The 22277-nt window shown below is 43.1% G+C and overlaps 1 protein-coding gene across 2 annotated transcripts in view; it reads right to left on the bottom strand.

Moving 5' to 3' along the window:
- Positions 1-6067, bottom strand: part of LOC112249055 (coiled-coil domain-containing protein 102A) — a 77297-nt gene extending 71230 nt beyond the window's left edge. For both annotated transcript variants that reach the window (XM_042320913.1, XM_042320912.1), the window contains exon 1: positions 5907-6067. The gene's annotated coding sequence lies outside the window, so the exon portion shown is untranslated. The remainder of the gene's footprint in view (positions 1-5906) is intronic.
- Between the last annotated feature and the right edge of the window lie 16210 nt (positions 6068-22277).

Here is a 22277-nt window from a genome sequence, read left to right as displayed (position 1 = left end):
TCTGAATCAGAGCGTTTTCTAAACCGTTGTGATGCACTATTCCTTTTAATGCTTAAACTCAGAACGGAGCACTATTGAGACAATCCACTACTATCTGTAACAGCTGATGTTAAGTCATCAAAACGTTCAGAGGAGCCATGTGCCCCTGAGTCCATATGCATTGCAAGCAAGGTCATTCTTCCACTGTGTTCCAGTGAAATATGCAGTCTCCGAGTGTGTCTTTGGGGATTTGGGATATGCAAAAAACACACTTCCAATTCACACATGCGTATAATACACACTTGTACATGTGTGAAATAGGACAAATATATTACTATGCAAAGGCCAGCAAATTCCTCCTAGATCCTCTCATTATTGATACAGAGCCTTTTCTTCCCTCCGTTCTCCCAGGTTTGGCCAGAGCTACAGAATGACAAGGCCAAACAACAAGTGTTGAGAAGGTGCTTTTATTCTGTTCAAACACCCAATTAAGATGACAGGTTACAAGAGAGAGAGACAGACAGACAGACAGACAGACAGACAGACAGACAGACAGACAGACAGACAGACAGACAGACAGACAGACAGACAGACAGACAGACAGACAGACAGACAGACAGACAGGCAGACAGGCTGACAGAGACACAGGCAGACAGAGAGAGAGACAGGCAGACATGCAAAGAGAGAGACAGATAGCAACAAAGAGAGAGAAAAAGGGAGAGAAAGACAGAGAGAGAATGACAGAGAGAGAGAAAGACAGATAGACAGAGAGAGAAAGACAGACAGAGAGAGAGAGAGAGAGAAAGACAGAGAATGAAAGACAGACAGAGAGAGAAATACAGAGAGAGATGCTAACACTAAATCAACATCTGTCTTATCACAGCTCCTCATCAGAGCCACAAGTCTCAATCTTAAAGCAAGGGTAAACAGCTCACCAACCTAGCTGCTCAGAGCATGGACAGACACGACTGACTGGACAGCCAAAAGCAAATTACGCGAACCAACCCTAACTGTCTCAAGAGCTCAAGTAAAATAGTGATGGATGCTGGTTATTGATATATGATCCTCTACATACAAGATAATATCTAAATCTGTGAGACTGTGCCATACTGAACACTATGCAGATCTCTGGATGTCAGCCATATCATTCGTTATCACAGTGGTGTGTCACAAGTTAGCTCTGCAGAAGGCGGATAATTCAATTGAGAGATTAGGATACCATCACGCAAACAAAAACTGTCTCTTATCTCTTAACCTTTTCAAGTGTGAGTTCTAAATATCTCTAACGGTCGCCCCAGCGTGAGTTTCTTTACGCGTGAGATGTCAGAATGCACTCACTGTTCCAAAATGTGATTGTTACGTAACCGGACAGTTTTTTATTTTTATTTTATTTTACCTTTATTTAACTAGGCAAGTCAGTTAAAGAACAAATTCTTATTTTCAATGACGGCCTAGGAACAGTGGGTTAACTGCCTGTTCAGGGGCAGAACGACAGATTTGTACCTTGTCAGCTCGGGGGTTTGAAATTGCAACCTTCCGGTTACTAGTCCAACACTCTAACCACTAGGCTACCCTGCCGCCCCAGTTAACCCACGCTGCCCTCAAACCACGGGACCCGCTGGCTGCTAATTATCTATAGGCTATGTTTCTAATTATCTATAGGCTATGTTTCTAATCCAATTTCTAATTATTTTCAAAAAATATATATTTTCTAACAACAGTTTGAATTGAGGTGTGTTCCGCCTCCTCATTAATTCACATAGAAGTAGCCCACTTCACTGTTGCGGACAATTTATGTTTGAGGCTTTACAGCTATATTAACTTCTCTCTTTGAAGAGAGCCCAAGCACTTCCCCCAGTGTTTCCCCAGATCAAGTGTGCAGACATCTTGCACAAACTTTTTCTCCTGGCACATTTTCTGGCTGGCACTCGCATTGCCTTTAAATCAAATCAAATCAAATGTATTTATATAGCCCTTCGTACATCAGCTGATATCTCAAAGTGCTGTACAGAAACCCAGCCTAAAACCCCAAACAGCAAGCAATGCAGGTGTAGAAGCACTTTATTGTTGTTTTCCTTACAATTAACTTTGGACATGTGTGTGTTCCTATCAAAGTAAGTGCCTTATTTTCTATATATCATGCTATAGTTTCTACTGTAGCATACCGTATGTATGGAGCATAATGTATTTACTGTTTTATTCACATGTTTTCAAGTGCTGGTGACAAATCATGCATTCAAATTTTGCGTAGATTGTAATGAACACGTATGTAAAATACTTTTTTGAAGGTTACATTGATTATGATCAGCTTATGCTAAGCTATTTGCCAGCTATCTGTCGCGCCATGTTTCTTGACATTATACAATGCATTTTGGGGGTCACATCTGTCAGGCCAAAGATGCTATAACAAAAGGAGGCGAAGGGATAGTTCACGCATCTTTCGAGTAAACTTCCGGGAGTGAATGAAGGGCAGTGAATGATAGTAGACGACACACCCCATTCAACATGCATACTGCAAACAGACCCAACTCATCTAGTCCTCTCTTCCTATCTTTGGTTGGTACGGGGGGGAAAAAACAAATACGGCGGCGCGCACAAACTACGGATTACGGCGGATTACTTTCTGTTTTTCAAATGTTTTTTACTCAATTATTTTGATCAATGGTGAGCTCACCCGTGATGTGATGAATTGTAAATAGTATTTGCTATTAGCTCATTCATATTGTGGTTGCCGTCAGCCGAATGTTAGCTAAATATGACCGATTGTGTTCTGTGAATGTCTGAACATTGCATCCAAAAATAAACTGGTCACATTCAGGACATAATGTTGTAAAGACTGTGTTTATGCAAATTCTAAATAGCCGTTCTAATCACACCGGCTTGAGCATACGCTGCAGGGGCCACTTTAGAATGATCACACCAGTGTGTTGGTAAGTGTCAAAGCGTTAATGAGCTTCTGGATCAGTCATTAAGCCAAGCCTCAGACTGTATATCCATCCTAAGACTGATGATATGACAATAAGCATGGTCATGGGGCTGAGACAGCACTGCAATAGGAGCTTCTAGACATCAAATCGGTCTTAGGGTCTCTGTCCCTGACCATGAACTTACCAGCCCAGAGCTGATAGAGGAAATGGCTCCTGTTAATAACAGTCATTACTTATTACACCCAGTGCCACAGAGTTCTACTGACGTCAGCTCTGATTGGTCAATTGTTTTTCTTCTGGAGACGTCTTCCAGTCGGGAATAAATAGCTATATTTATGGATCTCCTGTTGACAGCAACTTGACTTCAAAGCCCAAAGACATGTCAGTCAAATAACTGGATTAGAGAGAGGTTAGAGGGGGGAGCGAGAGAGCGAGAGAGAGAGAGAGAGAGAGAGAGAGTGAGAGAGAGAGAGAGAGCAAAGGGAATAGAGAAGGGGGTTTGAGAGCAAACACTATGAGAGGTTAAAGAGCTGGGTGTGGAGGAATGGAATGCATTTAGCGAGAATGATTGTAGGTACACTGTCAATTTGGCAGGCAGGCTACATACCAATTGCTCTTGATTGCACCAAAAATAAACACAGTATAACCTCCAGTATTTATCCTGGACATTCACTAAAAGAGTAGCCGTGCTACACTTAACCACCAGTACTCTATGAGCCATTGTTATATTCTGACATTGTTTATGTAAGTGTTGAGATGGGTGTAGAGGTATTGGAGGATGCTGATATTCCACACAGGAAATAAGAAAAAGGAGAGGTATTTTCAAAGCCAAAGGCATAGTCTACTCTACATGTAGCGTGGAGTCTTTGGGTTTTCAGAAAAGCGGTACATCAATCCTGTGTAGTTATTGCTATTACACACACATACACAGATTCAGAATGTCAGTTCACAGACACACAGCGTGCTGCATGTGGCAGGCAAGCAGATGGGTCTCTGCCATCCTAAAAATGTGGCGTTGCCGTGACAACCACACACGGTGGAGTTGTCCATCTGCGTGTGTGCATGTGTGTATGTGTGTGTGTGTGTGAGAAGAAACCCACTCGAGATGTGAATTATCTCAGTATTTGGGTCTGTCTGTTTAGCTGACCCAAACATCACGTAGCCATTAAGTAGCTTACCAAAGCAAGCCCAGTTAGTATTCAGACATTCATTCAGGGGGTTATGTGCCTGAATGTGGGGAGTAAGGTTGTAAAGAAAAGATCAGTTGGACTCATCCCCATCATCCTCATTCTTGTCATCTTTATCCAGTAGGTAGGCAGACTATAGTAGGCTAAACAGGGACATCACTGGGGGTGGACTACAGCCAGAGCGGCCACGGTTTCAGTGAGCATGTCTCACTCAGCCCCAAGCCTGGTTAGTCAAGCCAGGAGCATTGAGAAAAGAAGCAGAATAAAGGGGACAAGAGGCCTCAAGATTATTTTGAAGAAAGGTGGAGGTGGAGAAAGGGGAACGTGGTGAGAGGTATAGGGCCCGGCTGTCCTATGAATCCATGTTCACTTTTCAGCAAGACATAATTATTTAACTGCTCTCTATTGTAACTATTTTAAAAACGGAAAGCAATACGCAAAGATGACAACCTACCATTCTAATTTAGAATGGTGGGATTTATGGTGGAAGAACATTTGCTGCGGCCTTGGAGTTGCTATAACAAGTGTGGAAAATGTGAGAGTGACCTGGACTTCATGAAACGTGTCTGCCCTCACATTAACACCGTTTTGAAGTGGAAGGCCAAGGGTGTTTATTTTTAAAGCTGGGTGTCAAGGCAGATGGCACAGACCTAGACCCAGCCTGGAGGGAAACCACATGATGTTTTGAAAAACCTAAACGCTGTGTCTATTCAATCAAAACCGCTCGGTATGTTTGTGAAGGGGAGAAAAGATGAGGGAATGACAGCTGAGCTGGATGAAAGAGAGATACATGGAGATAGAAAGAGGAATAGAGTTCACTTGAAAACAAAACATAATAAGCATGTCCCATTGATTCAATGTGACTTTCACAGTATTATCGAAAATATAACAAAAACATGTAATGCAGTACCCTAAAATAAGATTTTAGGGAAAAGTAGGCTACAGAGCTGGCATCATCTTCTGGGATACACCCATTCATTACAAACAAAAACAACTAAAAAGAAGGGGAAATTTGCACGCAAGCCGTGTAACAACGGAGTTTTCAACAAAGAAGGCCGAGACAAACATTTATATTTAGAAAAAGATCATGCAGAGATGTCCAGTCCTGTAGAACTAACTTCCATGCTGATGTTAACACAGTAGAGCTAGTGCTGCGACATCAATGATGGCACAATACTTATCAGCAGATGGATTCACCAAGAATGATGCCACTGAATGTCAAAAATGTGTCATTCCACCAACTTATATTATTCGGTGTCACTCCGCGGTCTCGTTCAACAGTTCCCTAAACGTGTCGTAGCAAATACTGTAGTGTAGCATGATTGTTTCTTCAATAAGAGCTACAGTATCCATCACAACTCTGTTGTGAGATTGTTACACACGCGCCTCGTTATAAACGAGTTATAAGTGCGACATTGCAGTTCATCAGCAAGGCCATTTCACAGGGGAAATGACGGTCAACTCAAACAGAGAATAATTCACTCCTGACAGCTACAATACTATTAGTAAGCTAGGTGGAAGGAAAAAAATGATTCCATTATATCAACTTCATGGTGTGGTGATTCTGTCGTAAAAGCGAGCAACAATGGGTTTGCAACAATGTATAAACATTGTCAAGTTAGTCAACAAACAGACAAACGTCTGTACTATATTTATTCACGAATGTTGAATAATATCCACACACACACACAAGGACAGAAAGGGATCAGACTGGGCTTCCCCTGCATGGAATTCGACCGTGTTGTCTGTCATTTGACACCCCACAGTGAACCTAGCTGTCCACAGCAGAATAAAAATACATATATGCACATACCTTTTATAATGGCACAAGTTCAGCTTATTCTAAATGCCACTTGATGCGATATGTGTCGGGTAGAAGTCGCTATTCTCTCTTCGATAGTCTTCACGTCATTCTTCCTACAGGAATTTTTCCTCGGGAAGTGGAGGTTCGTTAGCGGAGTGGGGAAGCGAAAAAGGGTGGGACTTGGAGATGAGGGCGGTGTCGACGACGGCGCTTTTGAAACCATCCATCTAGCCTACTGACAGTTTGAGAAGTTGCTGAAAAGGCCAATCGAATTGGGCATTCCCACTTTGACCGGGCATGTATCACGAACGTGTGCAAAAAGGTTGTAAACCGTTTAATTCCGTCCTTTTTCATTAGCAGAGTGAATGTATCACTCACATTTTGCAACATTGTTCTTATGAGTCAGGGATACTTTGTTACACTGTGAGAGAAATAACAAAAAAAGATGTAAGGACATAATGCAGCCAATTGTAAATATGTGTAGCTTAACCCTTGAAGTATGGGAAGAATAGCCTTGATTATATCATCATATCCATGGTTAAATAAACAGCCAATGTATCTGTAACACGTTTTACTGAATTACAAATCAAAGAAAACAATGCAGATTAAAAGTGTTTTTCTTTCAACTTTTTTTTTTAAGGAAGAGGATCCAAGCTTTCTCTCTTTATGTAGGCTACGACTTCACAGAGTAAAACCTCTATGGGGTGTGTGCTTTCTCACCAGTAATTGGTTTTTCAGTCCGTTACATCAGCTGCACTGTTGGAACTCAAACATCTTCCTTTGATAAATGATGTATGTGATCTCCGTTCTCCAGAACATTTGTGGCAAACACACGAAGTGAGGCTAACATTTCTACTTATTATGCACTCTCTCAATGGATGTAACATATATCTCCACCAAACTTAAATTACCCACAAAATTGGGAGTATCCATTGAGATAACACTTACCAGGGTGCTAAATCCACATAAAAATGCTTCAGCTGATTGATTAAATGCAGGCGTGGACTGCAGTACAGAGACAGTACAGAGACAGTACAGAGACAGCACAGAGACAGGGCCTGGTGCCAAAGTAACTCTCTCCCTAGCCTATCATTGTCTGTGGGAGCCAGTCCATCAGTGTGGAGTGGTCTGCACCCCCTCCCAGGGAGACAACCATTGAGCCAGAGAGGGGGTAAATGAAACCAGAGGGACTGAGGAGAGAGACTATGAAACCCCTGCCAGAAAAGTATTGTATTAATTTAAGAGGAGCGTTTCATATTTTGCAGAAATCTATTCCATGAGTAATGCAAAGAGGATGCTAGCCTCTATTACACTATACTAGAATATCAGATTAATGGTCTTTGGTATGGGGTGTTCCTGGTTGGGTCAAGTGTTCAGGAAAAACTCCTGACTCTACCTATAAGGTGTGGTATTGAGCGTACCTGGGGTTAGAGGTCAAGGATGAGGTGGAGGTGAGAAGGTGAGTGACTGAAAGAGGCACTTCCTTTCAAATCAACGATTTCATTGTGTTATGTATAATCCTGTCTAACTGTTACCTTTTGCAGCTTTTCTTCACCCTGTGGGGGAAGAGGGGGTGGCGAATAATACTTCAGAGACGAGTTCAACAATATGGAGGCCAAAGACAGAACGACATGTGCACTGTCGTGGGCGCTCTGACTGCACTCCTCTCTCACAGCACTCTCTCTCATGTTCCCTAGGGAGCCGAGCAGCCCCCCACCCACACACAGGCCCTCTCAGGATAACTGGTAATAGCTGATAATGAGGTCACGTCCTTTGGGGTTTCCTCTCAGACTCCACACAGCCAGGAGACTCACATATCTGTGGTCTGGGTGGGGGGACTGAGGATTTGATTTTGAGACGGTATGGGCAAGGGGAAACACATTGTTCAAAGTTCTGAAACTAGGACACTGATAGAAATTATGAAAGGGGGAGTGCCTTCTTTTTCTAACCAACTTTTTTTATTGCTACTCAATTTGCCTACGTTTTGTTTGCCTGGCTGATTTTTCTTTTTTTTTCAAGTCTCAGCTGGACTGTACAGGAAGTGTGTGCATTATTTACATTAGCAACATGTAAAGCATAACAGGACAAACAATTGCACTGTCACTTCTATTCAGTCATCAGCTTTGAACCAGGGATGGGAGAAGACCATCCACACAAATCAAGCAGGGGATTCTTCAGGTAGAGAGACTAGTATACCCTGTGAACAGCAAGAAAGGAAGAAAGAGTCTTTCTTGTTCTCCCCTACCTACCTCGGCACAGCCAGCAGCTCTCTCAGATGTTTGGGAAAATGCATGTAATACAAATGCACTTTCAGTCAAGCACATCGGCACGGGCCTAGTTTATGCAGTGTGGAGCAGGATGGGGCTAGGCGGAGAGGGAGGGAAGGGTAGATGGGGACAGGGGGTTCTCCTCCTGTTCTTCCCCAGCCCAGCAGCTAGTCTCTGGGGCTCGCTGTGTTGAAAGATCACCTTGTCTTCTGTATATCTGGTTCATGAGAGGTCATACAAACCCCGGAAGGAGTCATCATCCTGTATACATGAGTGAATATTCCACCCACACTCTTACTTACTCAAACATATCAAATCAAATGTTATTTGTCACATGCTCAGGTGTAGACCTTACGGCGAAATGCTTACTTACAAGCCCTTAACCAACAATGCAGATAAAGAAATAGAGTTTAAAAAAATATTTACTAAATAAACTAAAGTTTAAAAATAAAAATAAACAAAAAAGAGACAAGTACATAACAATTACAAGGCTATATACAGGGGGTACCGGTACCAATGTGCGGGGGTACAGGTTAGTCGAGGTAATTTGTAAAGTGACTATGCATAGATAACAAACAGCTAGTAGCTGTTAATGTAAATAGTCTGGGTGGCCATTTGATTCGTCTAGCTGTTCAGCAATCTTATGGCTTGAAAAACATACCCTCGGAGTACACCCACACAAACAAGCACACACAAGTCAATGCAAAAAGGCATGCACAGGTCGCTTCCAAAGAAAACAAATTATTGCTACATCACATTGTGGAACCCTGGAGTTGTTTTCAAAGCCAGGAAACTTTCACTGAAGCTCTGCCCAGTCACAGCAGGGAGACATCCAAGAAGAGGAGGAGGGATATGCGGAGGAGAGAAGGAGAGAGAGGGTGCAGATGGAGCGAGAGAGTAAGAGAGAGAGAGTGTGTAAGTAGAGGGGACATCTCAAAGTAGAGCTCGTAGAGAGAAGCCAAGCCTCTGAGTTGTTTGGATCAGCATGAGGGTGATGTACACTTTGAACAAGGATTCTGAGAGACCACACAAAAATAATACACACAGATCTACAGCAGAGTACAGGGACTTTCCAGGGCTAGCTAACAAACTTAGATTCTGCTCCCCACCCAGTGCTACACAAGTTCACTTTATACCAGTATTGCAGAATTGGGGCATAAAATAGGAAGTCACTGGGCCTCCAGAGTGGCGCAGCGGTCTAAGGCACTGGCGTCACTACAGACCTGGGTTTGATCCCCGGCTGTGTCACAGCGGGCTGTGACCGGGAGTCCCATAGGGTGGCGCCCAATTGGCCAAGCATTATCCAGTATCTGACTGTGAGTCAGTGTATCAGAGTGTGCATATGCTATCACAACAATTACTCTGTTCTCAAATGTTTCACACCATCCCTCTTTCTTCTGTCTTGCAGGGGAAAATCTCTCTCTCTCTCTCAGCTTTAACTTCAAAGAGGATGTTGAATGTGCAGAGAGACTGAGCTCTCTTATGTAGGCCATGTTTGGAATGTGAGAAACTGGAGGAATATGGTTTTGCTGATAATAAGATAATCACTTTCTGCACAATCAACTCTTTCCCATCCTATGGGACCTGGAATTTTGCTCTCTTCCTCTGTATCACTGGACACCACATCTGTCAGCTGTGCTTTACCTACAAACACACTGTAGGGTACGACCATATAAACATATCAATCAAATAACAGTAGACAAGCCTTATGTGGAATGTTGATCTCTGTGCTTTCCCTAGTTAATTACATGCAATATGCATTTTGACCAAACGTGGCGCTATATATATTCAAGTTCACTGCAGCCTCAATGCAATTGCTTCATTCACTGTGTAGACCAGGCCTGGGCAAAGGCCGGCCCAGGGGCCGTATGAGGCCGGCGACCTGTTTCAATACGGCCTGAGGAATCATGCTCAGATCACATAAATAATTTGCGATAGTAACATTTTGAAAAACGTATTTGCTATTCAAATTAAAAGCCCAATGAATACTTGCCTTTGTGTGATGATTTCACTCCCACCACTTGCGGGACATTTATTTTGAAGGCACGTATAAATAATGTAGGGTGTTCCAGCAAGAGTGGACATCGAAATATTTCTTTATTGAGGTATCAGGTGTGGTATGTGCCCTTAGTGTGCAAAGAGAGCATCGCTGTCTTGAAAGACTACAACTTGTCCCGACACTTCCAGACGAAGCATGCAGAGAAATATAGGGATATGTCTTCTGAGCAGAGGGCAAGTGCATCGAAAGAGTTGCTTTCTCAGTTGCAAAAGCACAAATAACTTTTCACAAAACTGCATTCAGCAAACGGCGGAATTGCAAGAGCTAGATATGTACTGTCCCACAAAATTGCTAAACATGGCAAGCCATTCGCTGAGGGCGAATTCATTAAAGAATGTTTAATTGACTCTGCAGCAATCCTTTGCCCTGACAAGAAAGATCATGTTTACCTGTCAAGACTAACAGTGACACGGCGTGTTGAGGACATCACAGAGAATATGGAACGTCAGTTGAAAGACAAGGTAAAGGATTTCACCTATTTCTCCTTGGCCCTGGATGAGAGCAGTGATGCACGTGACACGGCGCAGTTGTTGATATTCTTACGAGGCATAACCCCAGACTTTGAAATTACAGAGGAGCTTGCTTCAGTGTAGTCAATGAAGAGCACAGCCACAGGGAAATATTTATTGGAGGAGGTTAATAACTGTGTGGCAAAGCTGGGACTGAGTTTTGAAAAGTTGTCCAGCGTGACCAATGACGGGTGCCCAAACTTAACATGAAAAAACGTTGGCCTTTGGAAAAGGATACAAGATCAAGTAGCTCAGCTGAACCGAGATGAGAAAATTATTTTCCTGCATTGTATTATTCATCAGGAGGTGCTCTTTCAATGTGTTCTGAAAATGAGACATGTTGTGGATACAGTCATTTAAAGTGGTACACTTCAAAAGAGCAACATCTTTAAACCACGGGCAGTTTGTCTCACTGTTAGTTGAGACAGAGTCGGGTCATGAAGATCTCCCCTACCACACAAACGTGAGATGGCTGAGTTTAGGGAAGGTGCTTAAAAGGATGTGGGACCAGATTGCTGAGCATTTGCAAATGAAAGGAAAATATGTGGATTTCCCTCAACTGCAAGATAAAGAATGGTTGGCTGATTTTGCCTACACCGTGGACATCATGGCCCTCATGAATGAACTGAATTCCAAACTACAAGGGAAGGGCCTTTTTGCACATCAGATGTACAGCCATGTCAAAGCCTTCAAGGGAAAATGACTCCTCCTGACCCGCCAAGTAGAAGCCAAAAATCTCACCCACCTTCCGACACTACTAGTCTGTTCCCTATCAGATGACCTTCCGACACTACTAGTCTGTTCCCTATCAGATGACCTTCCGACACTACTAGTCTGTTCCCTATCAGATGACCTTCCCACACTACTAGTCTGTTCCCTATCAGATGACCTTCCGACACTACTAGTCTGTTCCCTATCAGATGACCTTCCCACTACTAGTCTGTTCCCTATCAGATGACCTTCCCACACTACTAGTCTGTTCCCTATCAGATGACCTTCCGACACTACTAGTCTCCCCATCAGATGACCTTCCGACACTACTAGTCTGTTCCCTATCAGATGACAACAATCTCACCCACCTTCCGACACTACTAGTCTGTTCCCTATCAGATGACCTTCCCACACTACTAGTCTGTTCCCTATCAGATGACCTTCCCACACTACTAGTCTGTTCCCTATCAGATGACCTTCCCACACTACTAGTCTGTTCCCTATCAGATGACCTTCCGACACTACTAGTCTGTTCCCTATCAGATGACCTTCCGACACTACTAGTCTGTTCCCTATCAGATGACCAGCGGGAGAAGAATACAACGATGCTGCATGCGTTGAACGGTAAGTTTTCTTGTCATTTTGGAGGATTTCATAGTGTTGGAAAATGGCATGTTGTTGGTTTCATCTCCTTTCACCTTCTATGTGGATAACGCTCCCTCTGACCTGCAACTTGAGCATATCGGTTTTCAGTCTGATGCAGTGATTGGAGAACTATTCAAAACAATGTCACTGACGAGGTTCTATGCACCTCTCGATGAACAAAACTTTCCAAAGATTAGGAGTCATGCTCAGAAGATGTTTGTACTGTTTGGGTCAACCTATGTACAGTATGTGAACAGATATTTTCAGTGATGAAATATAACAAGGCACAGATCACCTCTTACTGACTCTCACCTCTCAGAAATCCTGTGCATAGCGACGTCAGAAACTATACCTGACATCCCTGCTCTAGTCAATGCCCATCAGAGACTTCACTCCTCATGCTGATTGAGTAGTTTAAATGTAATGTTGAGCTCTCTCTCTTTGTGTTTTTGTGCATACCCGTTAACAAGAGTTCTGTCCGTGGTGCTGAATGCACAGTGTACTTTTCCCTCCGTGTAGTTCATGTTTAATAATGAAAATAAACATGGATGTGGTTTATTTCTGTACTTGTTAAAAAAGTCAAAGAAGTACCATATCTAGATGTGATTTACAGTAGATATATCTGTCAACACAGTCATACACATGATGTATAATCCTGTAATATGATTCTGGCCACGATGGCCAAAAATATATTCTAATGTGTCCCTCCATGGAAAATAATTGCCCAGGCCTGATGTAGACATACAGTCGACACCTCAATACTGTTTCTAATCTGAGGCAATCTTTTAAAGTCTATAATGTATGAAAGTCTGAAAACCAACCAGGAATATGCCATATCTGGTACTGAAACATTCTCAATGGTTTTGGTGTTCACATTAGAAAACCATGAAATGACTCAGTGCCCCTACCTAGTATGATGAGCAATATCCAGTAACATCTGAGTCACAATGATTTGTTTGTAATGAGGAACATTACTCCCATTACATATTTAGGGTTCAAGTTAAACTTGAAACATACAATATATTAGACTGATAATGATGATTCAAAACACATTTCTACTCTTTCACTATCATATGAGAACGGAAATAATCAAAGTCAGACACATGCCTGATCACACCGATATGATTGGGAGAAAATGCTGAGGGGATGCAAGGGGAGGAAGTCAGAGGTGATTCACACTGGCCAAAAAGAGATTAAATCCCAGCTGAGTCAGAAAGAATCGCTTTTATTAAGGCACAAAGAATTTACATTTAGATAAATTATTCTGCCTCCCCATCCCCCTCTTCCCCATGTGGCTTCCTGAAAAATTGATGTCCCTTACAAAAAACACGTCGAATTTGCTTTTTCACATGTGAAATATCTGTTTTGACACGTTGAAATTTTACATGTGAAACCATGTTTTCATATGCATTACATTTTCCACATTTGAGGAGAATAACATGTCAAATAAATTGTATTCATCACATGCTTTGTAAACAAATCAAATCACATCTATTTTTAAAGCCCTTCTTACATTGTAACGGTTCTCTTCTATCTCCTCCTCTGACGAAGAGGTGGAACAAGGATCGGACCAAAATGCAGCGTGATGATGATTCATGATATTTTAATAAAGGAAAAAACTATACAAGAATAAACTACAAAATAATGAAATGTGAAAACCGAAACAGCCCTATCTGGTGCAAACACAAAGACAGGAACAATCACCCACAAAACACTCAAAGAATATGGCTGCCTAAATATGGTTCCCAATCAGAGACAACGATACACACCTGCCTCTGATTGAGAACCACTCCAGACAGCCATAGACTTTGCTAGATACCCCTACTAAGCCACACACCCAATACCTAACAAAACCCAAAGACAAAACACACCACAATAAACCCATGTCACACCCCGGCCTGACCAAATAAATAAAGACAAACACAATATACTTCGACCAGGGCGTGACATACATCAGCTGATATCTCAAAGTGCTGTACAGAAACCCAGCCTAAAACACCAAACAGCAAGCAATGCAGGTGTAGAAGCATGGTGGCTAGGAAAGACTCCCTAGAAAGGCCAGAACCTAGGAAGAAACCTAGAGATGAACCAGGCTATAAGGGGTGGCCAGTCCTCTGGCTGTGCAGGGTGGAGATTATAAACAGAACATGGCCAAGATGTTCAGATGTTCATAGATGACCAGCAGGGTCAAATAATAATAATCACCGTGGTTGTCAAGGGTGCAACATGTCAGCACCCCAGGAGTAAATATCAGTTGGCTTGTCATAGCCAATCATTCAGAATATCTCTACCGCTCCTGGTGTCTCTAGAAAGTTGAAAACAGCAGGTCTGGGACAGGTAGCACGTCCGGTGAACAGGTCAGGGTTCCATAGCCACAGTTTACAGTTGATTTGTCAGAGGACAAACCATCCACAGAGACAAACTGATATCTTTCCAACAGATGAGAGCTGAACCAGGCCAGAACTTGTCCGTGTAGACCAATTTGAGTTTCCAATCTCTCCTAAAGAATGTGGTGATCAATGGTATCAAAAGCAGCACTAAGGTCTAGGAGCACCTGTCTAACAGGTGTAGACTAACAGTGAAATGCTTACTTACGGGCCCTTCCCAACAATGCAGAAAGAAAGAAAATATAGAAATAACAGAAATAATAATAAACACACAATGAGTAATGATAACTTTTCTATATACACGGGGTACCAGTACCAAGTCAAAGTGCAGGGGTAAGAGGTAATTGAGGAAGATACAGTATGTACATATAACTAGGAATAAAGTGACAAGGCAACAGGATAGATAATAAACAGTAGCAGCAGTGTATGTGATGAGTCAAAAATGGTCAATGCAGATAGTCTGAGTAGCTATTTTGTTAACTACTTAAACTATTTAGCAGTCATATGGTTTGGGGGTAGGAGCTGTTCAGGGTCATGTTGGTTGCAGATTGGGTGTATCTTGGCCCCAGTGATGTACTGGGCCATACGCACTACCCTCTGTAGCGCCTTGCGTTTGGATGCCAAGCAGTTGCCTTACCAAGAGGTGATGCAGCCAGTCAAGATGCTCTCAATGGTGCAGCTGTAGAACTCTGAAGGTCCATGCCAAAGTTTTTATTGTCACATACACCAGATAGGTGCATATGTTGTTTTACAGGGTCACCCTTGAGAAAGTTAGGGTTAAGTGCCTGGCTCAAGAGCACATCGACAGATTTTTCACTTTGTGGGCTCGGGTATTCGAACCAGCGACCTTTCTGTTACTGGTCCAATGCTGTAACCACTAAGCTGACTATATTGGTGTGTGTGGACCATGATAGATCTTTAGTGATGTGGACACTGAAGAACTTGAAGCGCTCGACCCGCTCCATTACAGCCTCTCGGATGTGAATGGGGGCATGCTCAACCCTCCATTTCCTGAATGGAGGTGTGCTCGGCCCTCCGTTTCCCTCCGGCCGTCCATTTTCAGCTCCTTTGTCTTGCTGACATTGAGGAAGCGTTTGTTGTCCTGGCACCACACTGCCATGGTCTCGTACCTCCTCCCTATAGGCTGTCTCATTGTCATTGGTGATCAGGCCTACCACCGTCGTGTCATCTGCAAACTTAATAATGCTGTCACACCCTGATCTGTTTCCCCTGTCTTTGTGCTTGTCTCCACCCCCTCCAGGTGTCGCTCATCTTCCCCATTATCCTCTGTGTATTTATACCTGTGTTCTCTGTTTGTCTGTAGCCAGTTTGTTTTGTTTTGTGAAACCTACCATGGTTTGTTCCCCTGCTCCTGTTTTCTTGTCCTTCCCGGTTTTGACCGTTCTGCTTGGCCTGACCCTGAGCATGCCTGCCATTCTATACCTTGCCCCACCACAGTGACTGTACGTACATATCCCAACCAGAAGCCATGGATTACAGGCAACATCCGCATTGAGCTAAAGGCTAGTGCTGCTGCTTTCAAGGAGCGGGAGACTAATCCGGATGCTTATAAGAAATCCCGCTATGCCCTCAGACAAACTATCAAACAAGCAAAGAGTCAATACAGGATTAAGATTGAATCGTACTACACCAGCTCTGACGCTTGTCGGATGTGGCAGGGCTTGAAAACTATTACGGACTATGAAGCGAAACCCAGACGCGAGCTGCCCAGTAACGCGAGCCTATCAGATGAGCTAAATGCCTTTTATGCTCGCTTCGAGGCAAGCAACACTGAAGCATGCATGAGAGCATCAGCTGTTCTGGATGACTGTGTGGTGACGCTCTCGGTAGCCGATGTGAGCAAAACCTTTAAACAGGTCAACATTCACAAAGCTGCTAGGCCAGACGGTTTACCAGGATGTGTACTCAAAGCATGCGCAGACCAACTGTCAAGTTTCTTCACTGACATTTTCAACCTCTCCCTGACAGAGTCTATAATACCTACATGTTTCAAGAAGACCACCATAGTCCCTATGCCCAAGGAAGTGAAGGTAATCTGCCTAAAGGATTACCGCACCGTGGCACTCACGTTGGTAGCCATGAAGTGCTTTGAAAGGCTGGCCATGGCTCACATCAACAGCATCCCGGACACCCTAGATGCACTCCAATTCACATACCGCTCCAACAGATCCACAGATGACGCAATCTTAATTGCACTCCCCACTGCCCTTTCTCACCTGGACAAAAGGAACACCTATGTGAGAATGCTGTTCATTGACCACAGCTCAGCGTTCAACACCATAGTGCATTCGAAACTCATCACGTAGCTAAGGACTCTGGGACTAAATACCTCCCTCTGCAAATGGATCCTGAACTTCCTGACGGGCCGCCCCCAGGTGGAAAGAGTAGGCAACAACACATCTGCCACACTGATCCTTAACACTGGGGCCCCTCAGGGGTGTGTACTTAGTCCCCTCCTGTATTCCCCGTTCACCCACAACTACGTGGCCGAACACGACTCCAACACCATCATTAAGTTTGCTGACGACATAACAGTGGTAGCCCTGATTACCGACAACGATGAGACGGCCTATAGGGAGGAGGTCAGAGAACTGGCAGTATGGTGCCAGGACAACAACCTCTCCCTCAATGTGAGCAAGACAAAGGAGCTGACAGCGGACTACAGGAAAAGGTGGGCTGAACAGGCCCCCATTAACATCGACGGGGTTGTAGTGGAGCGGGTATAAAGTTTCAAGTTTCTTGCTGTCCACATCACCATCTAACTATCATGGTCCAAACATACCAAGACAGTCATGAAGAGGGCACAACAAAACATTTCCCCCCTCAGGAGAAAGAAAAGATTTGGCATGGGTCCCCAGATCCTCAAAAGGGTTCTACAGCTGCACCATCGAGAGCATCCTGACCTTGCATCTTGGTATGGCAACTGCTCGGCATCTGACCATAAGGCACTACAGAGGGTAGTGCGAACAGACCAGTACCTCACTGGGGCCAAGCTTCCTGCCATCCAGGAGCTACATAATAGGCGGTGTCAGATGAAAGCCTATAAAATTTTCAGAGACTCCAGTCACCCAAGTTATAGACTGTTTTCTCTGCTACCACACGGCAAGCGGTACCGGAGCGCCAAGTCTTGGTCCAAAAGGCTCCTCAACAGCTTCTACCCCAAGCCATAAGACTGCTGAACAATTCATAAAATCGCCACCAGACAATTTGCATTTCCCCCCTCCCCTTTTGCACACTGCTGCTACTCGCTATTTGTTTGTTACCTATGCATAGTCACTTCGCCCCCACCTACATGTACAGAGTACCTCAACGAGCCTGTACCCCTGCACGCTGACTCGGTATTGGTGCCCCCTGTACATAGCCTTATGATTGTTATTCTTAGTGTTACTTTCTTTATTACTTTTTATTTTAGTCTACCTGATAAATATTTTCTTCTTCTTGAACTGCACTGTCGGTTAAGGGCTTGTAAGTAAGCATTGCACGGTAAAGTCTACACTTGTTGTACTTGGCACATGTGACAAATAAAGTTTGATATGATTTGATTTTATTATTGACCCCTGCCTGCCTGACCCTGAGACTGCCTGCCATTCTGGACCTTTTGCACCCTCTCCGGATTACTGACCTCTGCCTGCCTTTAATTAGTTGTTTGCCTGCCCCTGTACTAGAAATAAACTTTTGTTTTTTTCGACACTGTCTGCATCTGGGTCCTACCTGAAGCCTGATAGATGGTGTTGGAATCGTGGGTGAACAGGCAGTACAGGAGGGGACTAAGCACACAACCCTGTGGGGCCTCCGTGTTGACAGTCAGCGTGGCAGATGTGTTGTTGGATACCCTCACCACCAGGGGGCGGCCCGACAGGAAGTCCAAGATATAGTTGCACATGTGAAAATCACATTTGCCATTTCACATGTAAAACAACTCCACATTAAAAAAAATCGAATTTGCAGGTTAACATGTAAGAAAACTCCACATGTAAAAATCTATCAATCACATGTGAACCTTTTTTTTTAAATATGAAAAGTTTTTCACATATGAAACAAATTGAAACAAATTTGATTTTCACATCTGCTTGTTTATCACATATAAACTTACAATTCCACGTGGAAGTGAGATTTTCCACAATACTATACTTTTGATATCATGGATGGTTAGTTCTTGCATCCATAGCATAGTCTATGGATTTGAGAGTGGTTGTATTTCTCCAGCCCACTCCCTCAGCTTTTTACCAAAACTGTGTTAATGTTTAAATTAAGGATTTTTCCAATCCTCTTGTGATTGAGTTACTTTTGTGCCATTAATATCAAGCAGAAGTCGAGAACAAAATTGTTATTAGTATTGCAAACAAAAATAATGACATTGAAAGAAATTCAAAGATAAGTATTGATAGCAAAAAAAATATTGCATGGAAATAATTTTTAAACACCAGAGCAAATTAATTGTAATTGAAAAAAAAAATGTTTTCAGTGAATTTTTCAAAATGAAAATGCCATCAACCCTATCTCTGGTTATGTTACCCTGGCCTTTGCATTCACTGCATTTTCTCCAGGAGTTATTTCTGGCATATTAATTCCAGCAACATAGCCCCCTGCATCCCACTGCTGGTTTGCCGCTGAAGCTAAGCAGGGTCGTCCCTAGATGGGACACCAGATGTAGATGGAATTGGTCAAAAATTAACATATGAAAAATAAATGTGTTGGAAAAAAATCACGTGGGGAATTTATTTTTCACATGAGGAAAAAAACAAATGAAAAATGTACGTATGAATCTTCACACAGGTCCGAAAACCACATGTTTTTTTTACAAGTTTTTTTGTTTTGTAAGGGGTGTCAGGATCCTTATCAAGTAAGGCCATCGAAAACCGCAGATAATTGATCAGTTAAGCGCAGAATTGAATGTTTTTCATATAACCTAACTAAACAGCACACCACAGTGAGGCAGCTGGGAAAGATGAGGAAATTAGTTTGGTGAGTGAGTGAGTAAGTATGGAGTGATATAATGGAAACGTTTGCATGTTTACTCTGTAATCATGTAGACTTTACTCTCTTACTAGCAACAGACCTGGTCTCCTCACGTTCTTACATCTTCCTCCGGGTCCGATGATTCTGAAACATACACACTACTCAGTAGCCATAAACCATAGCATTGGGATGAAATTACTCTTTTATCATAAGGACCAAAGTAAAATCCTATCAATATCACTATTTTGTGAGATTCGTCTTTTTTAAATGATACAGTACTCTAGTATAAGTGATACAGTCATTCAATGGCTAAACAAACTCTATCTATATGGTAATGGCTGTAATGAGGCAGCTCAGTGTCTGACTGATTGCAGAGAGAGAGCCTGGGGGAGAAGCAACAATGACAAGCTAGTCCCTGGGCACCCACCCGTCACCTTGGTGACAGGACACAGCAGATGAGAACCTTATGTAATCACAGGGTCGTTCAGGGTCCTAGTGAGTCCCTATGTTCAGTTAAAATCGTTTTAATAATGCAGGGGAAGTCTTTGTCAGCCCAAGCAAAACCCTTGCCATCTGTCTACAGTGGGTTGTAATTGTGAGCGATGCCACTGAACACACAACAAGGGGCAAACCACACCAGACAGTTAGTCAGCTACAATGTTACTTCCCTCTGTGGGCAGACACAGACGAACCTAGAGAAAAAGACATAGAGGGGGGAGAGAGAGTGAGGGGGAGAGAGAGAGAGAGAGAGAGAGAGAGAGAGAGAGAGAGAGAGAGTGTAAGAGAAAGACAAGGCATATCCAGAGAATGGAGAAAGGACGGATAGGGAGACATGGAAAATGAGATGCTAGCTACCGCCTCAGGACAGAAATTCTCAACCGGAGAGGGTGGGGAAGGGGGAAGAACATTTGTTATTCTGCTTTTTCAATAAGATAACAGGGACGGAAGATTGGAAGATAAAAAATGTAAGCTACCTAATGAAAACATCAAATTACCTTTCATTGAAAATTCTTAAACCGATGCTTGGGAACATGTTGGAGCAGAATTTAGGATTGTCTTTCTTTATTCAAATGTTACATCATACCAGACACATATCATAAATTACACACAGATCATGTAGACTAGAGGGGAAGTGTTTGCCTTCTATCTAAAATAAGAGATTCTTATCAGCATTTGACTGTTTAACTCCACCTGCAAGGAACTGTACAAACAACCCCCAATAATCAGTACACACTCAATGACATTTTGAAGAACATAGGCTACAGTCTGGGAAACACTACAATATGACCTGTAACTGTGTGGAGTCTCTCACATAAACAGATATTATCTCTCCTTTGAGGCAACCACCTGGATTTCCCCCACAGTCACTGTGGGTGGGAGGAGTTAGGCAAAACAGGCGTGGGAGTAGGTATACAGGCAGTGGTTTTAAGAAGTCTGCTGGCACCTCATTGGCAGGCAGCCAGTCTCAATGGAATAACAACTACAATACATACATATGTAGTCATAACTGGGGCTGTGGGGACAATGAGGGCACACAAACTCAAGAGATGCCAAAAATATGTGATACCAAAGTGTAGTGAACTCAGTATTACAGGTCCAAAATACTGTTACATCTTTGTTTGCTGTGAATGTGGCTTTAATGTGGCTTTAGGTGCTATAACCATTGACTGGAGTTAGTGGTTGAGGCCCCAAATCACCCAAATTGCTATGAAACCATTGACTTGGACAATAACAAGAGGAGGTCTCAGAGGAGGGGAGTCCAAGTGTCTTAGTTTGCATCCATCAAATCTTTAATAGGGTAAGACCTAAGACACATTGTTGTGTGTGCGTGTGTGCGTGCAACCCTAGGCACAATGTATCAGTGTTATTACCTTGGGGCGCCATGGCATTCCAGGAGTGAGGGAGGGAGAAAGGGTGTGAGGAGTGTAACAAAAGTATCTCGGAGCACAAGGCACCTGCTGTATTTTAGCCATAGCTGTGGGTGTGCAAGTGTACGAAGGAAATCTACCTGATACTCTCTGAGGTGATACGGGATGTTTTAAGCTTTGAGCTTCAGAGCATTAACGACGGAATGTAACCTCCTACAAATGACATGATGTTCAAAGGATGGTTTGAGAAAGTGTAGCTTCTTTCAACACCAAGTTCACATCTTATTTGCACCTCTTTTTTTTGAAATGACAGACAATATTTTCACAAGCGGGTAAAAGCAAAGCACATTTGTGTTTTGATATTTTTTTTAATGAAAGATTGAAGGTGAAAACCAGAATTGCAGGATGTTGGAGTCCAGACAGAGGCCGCCAAACCTATAAAGGCTTGTAGCTGAGCTGACTCATCATTACCTATTGGTCTCCCAATGAAAACTACACCAACATGCAATTTTAACATTTCACAAAGACCATTACTGTTTTACAACTCTTAAACAAATGACAGACCTTCTATAACAGATGATAGTCATTTGTGTGTGTGTGTGAGCGCTGAGGAACCATTGTGAAGTTGTTGTGTGTGAGCGCCGAGGAACCATTGTGAAGTTGTTGTGTGTGAGCGCCGAGGAACCATTGTGAAGTTGTTGTGTGTGAGCGCTGAGGAACCATTGTGAAGTTGTTGTGTGTGAGCGCCGAGGAACCATTGTGAAGTTGTTGTGTGTGAGCACCGAGGAACCATTGTGAAGTTGTTGTGTGTGAGCGCCGAGGAACCATTGTGAAGTTGTTGTGTGTGAGCGCCGAGGAACCATTGTGAAGTTGTTGTGTGTGAGCGCCGAGGAACCATTGTGAAGTTGTTGTGTGTGAGCGCCGAGGAACCATTGTGAAGTTGTTGTGTGTGAG

This window comes from Oncorhynchus tshawytscha, linkage group LG04 (genome assembly GCF_018296145.1).
Source record: "Oncorhynchus tshawytscha isolate Ot180627B linkage group LG04, Otsh_v2.0, whole genome shotgun sequence".
Lineage (NCBI taxonomy): Eukaryota > Metazoa > Chordata > Actinopteri > Salmoniformes > Salmonidae > Oncorhynchus > Oncorhynchus tshawytscha.
This window is presented reverse-complemented; position numbering and strand designations above follow the sequence as displayed.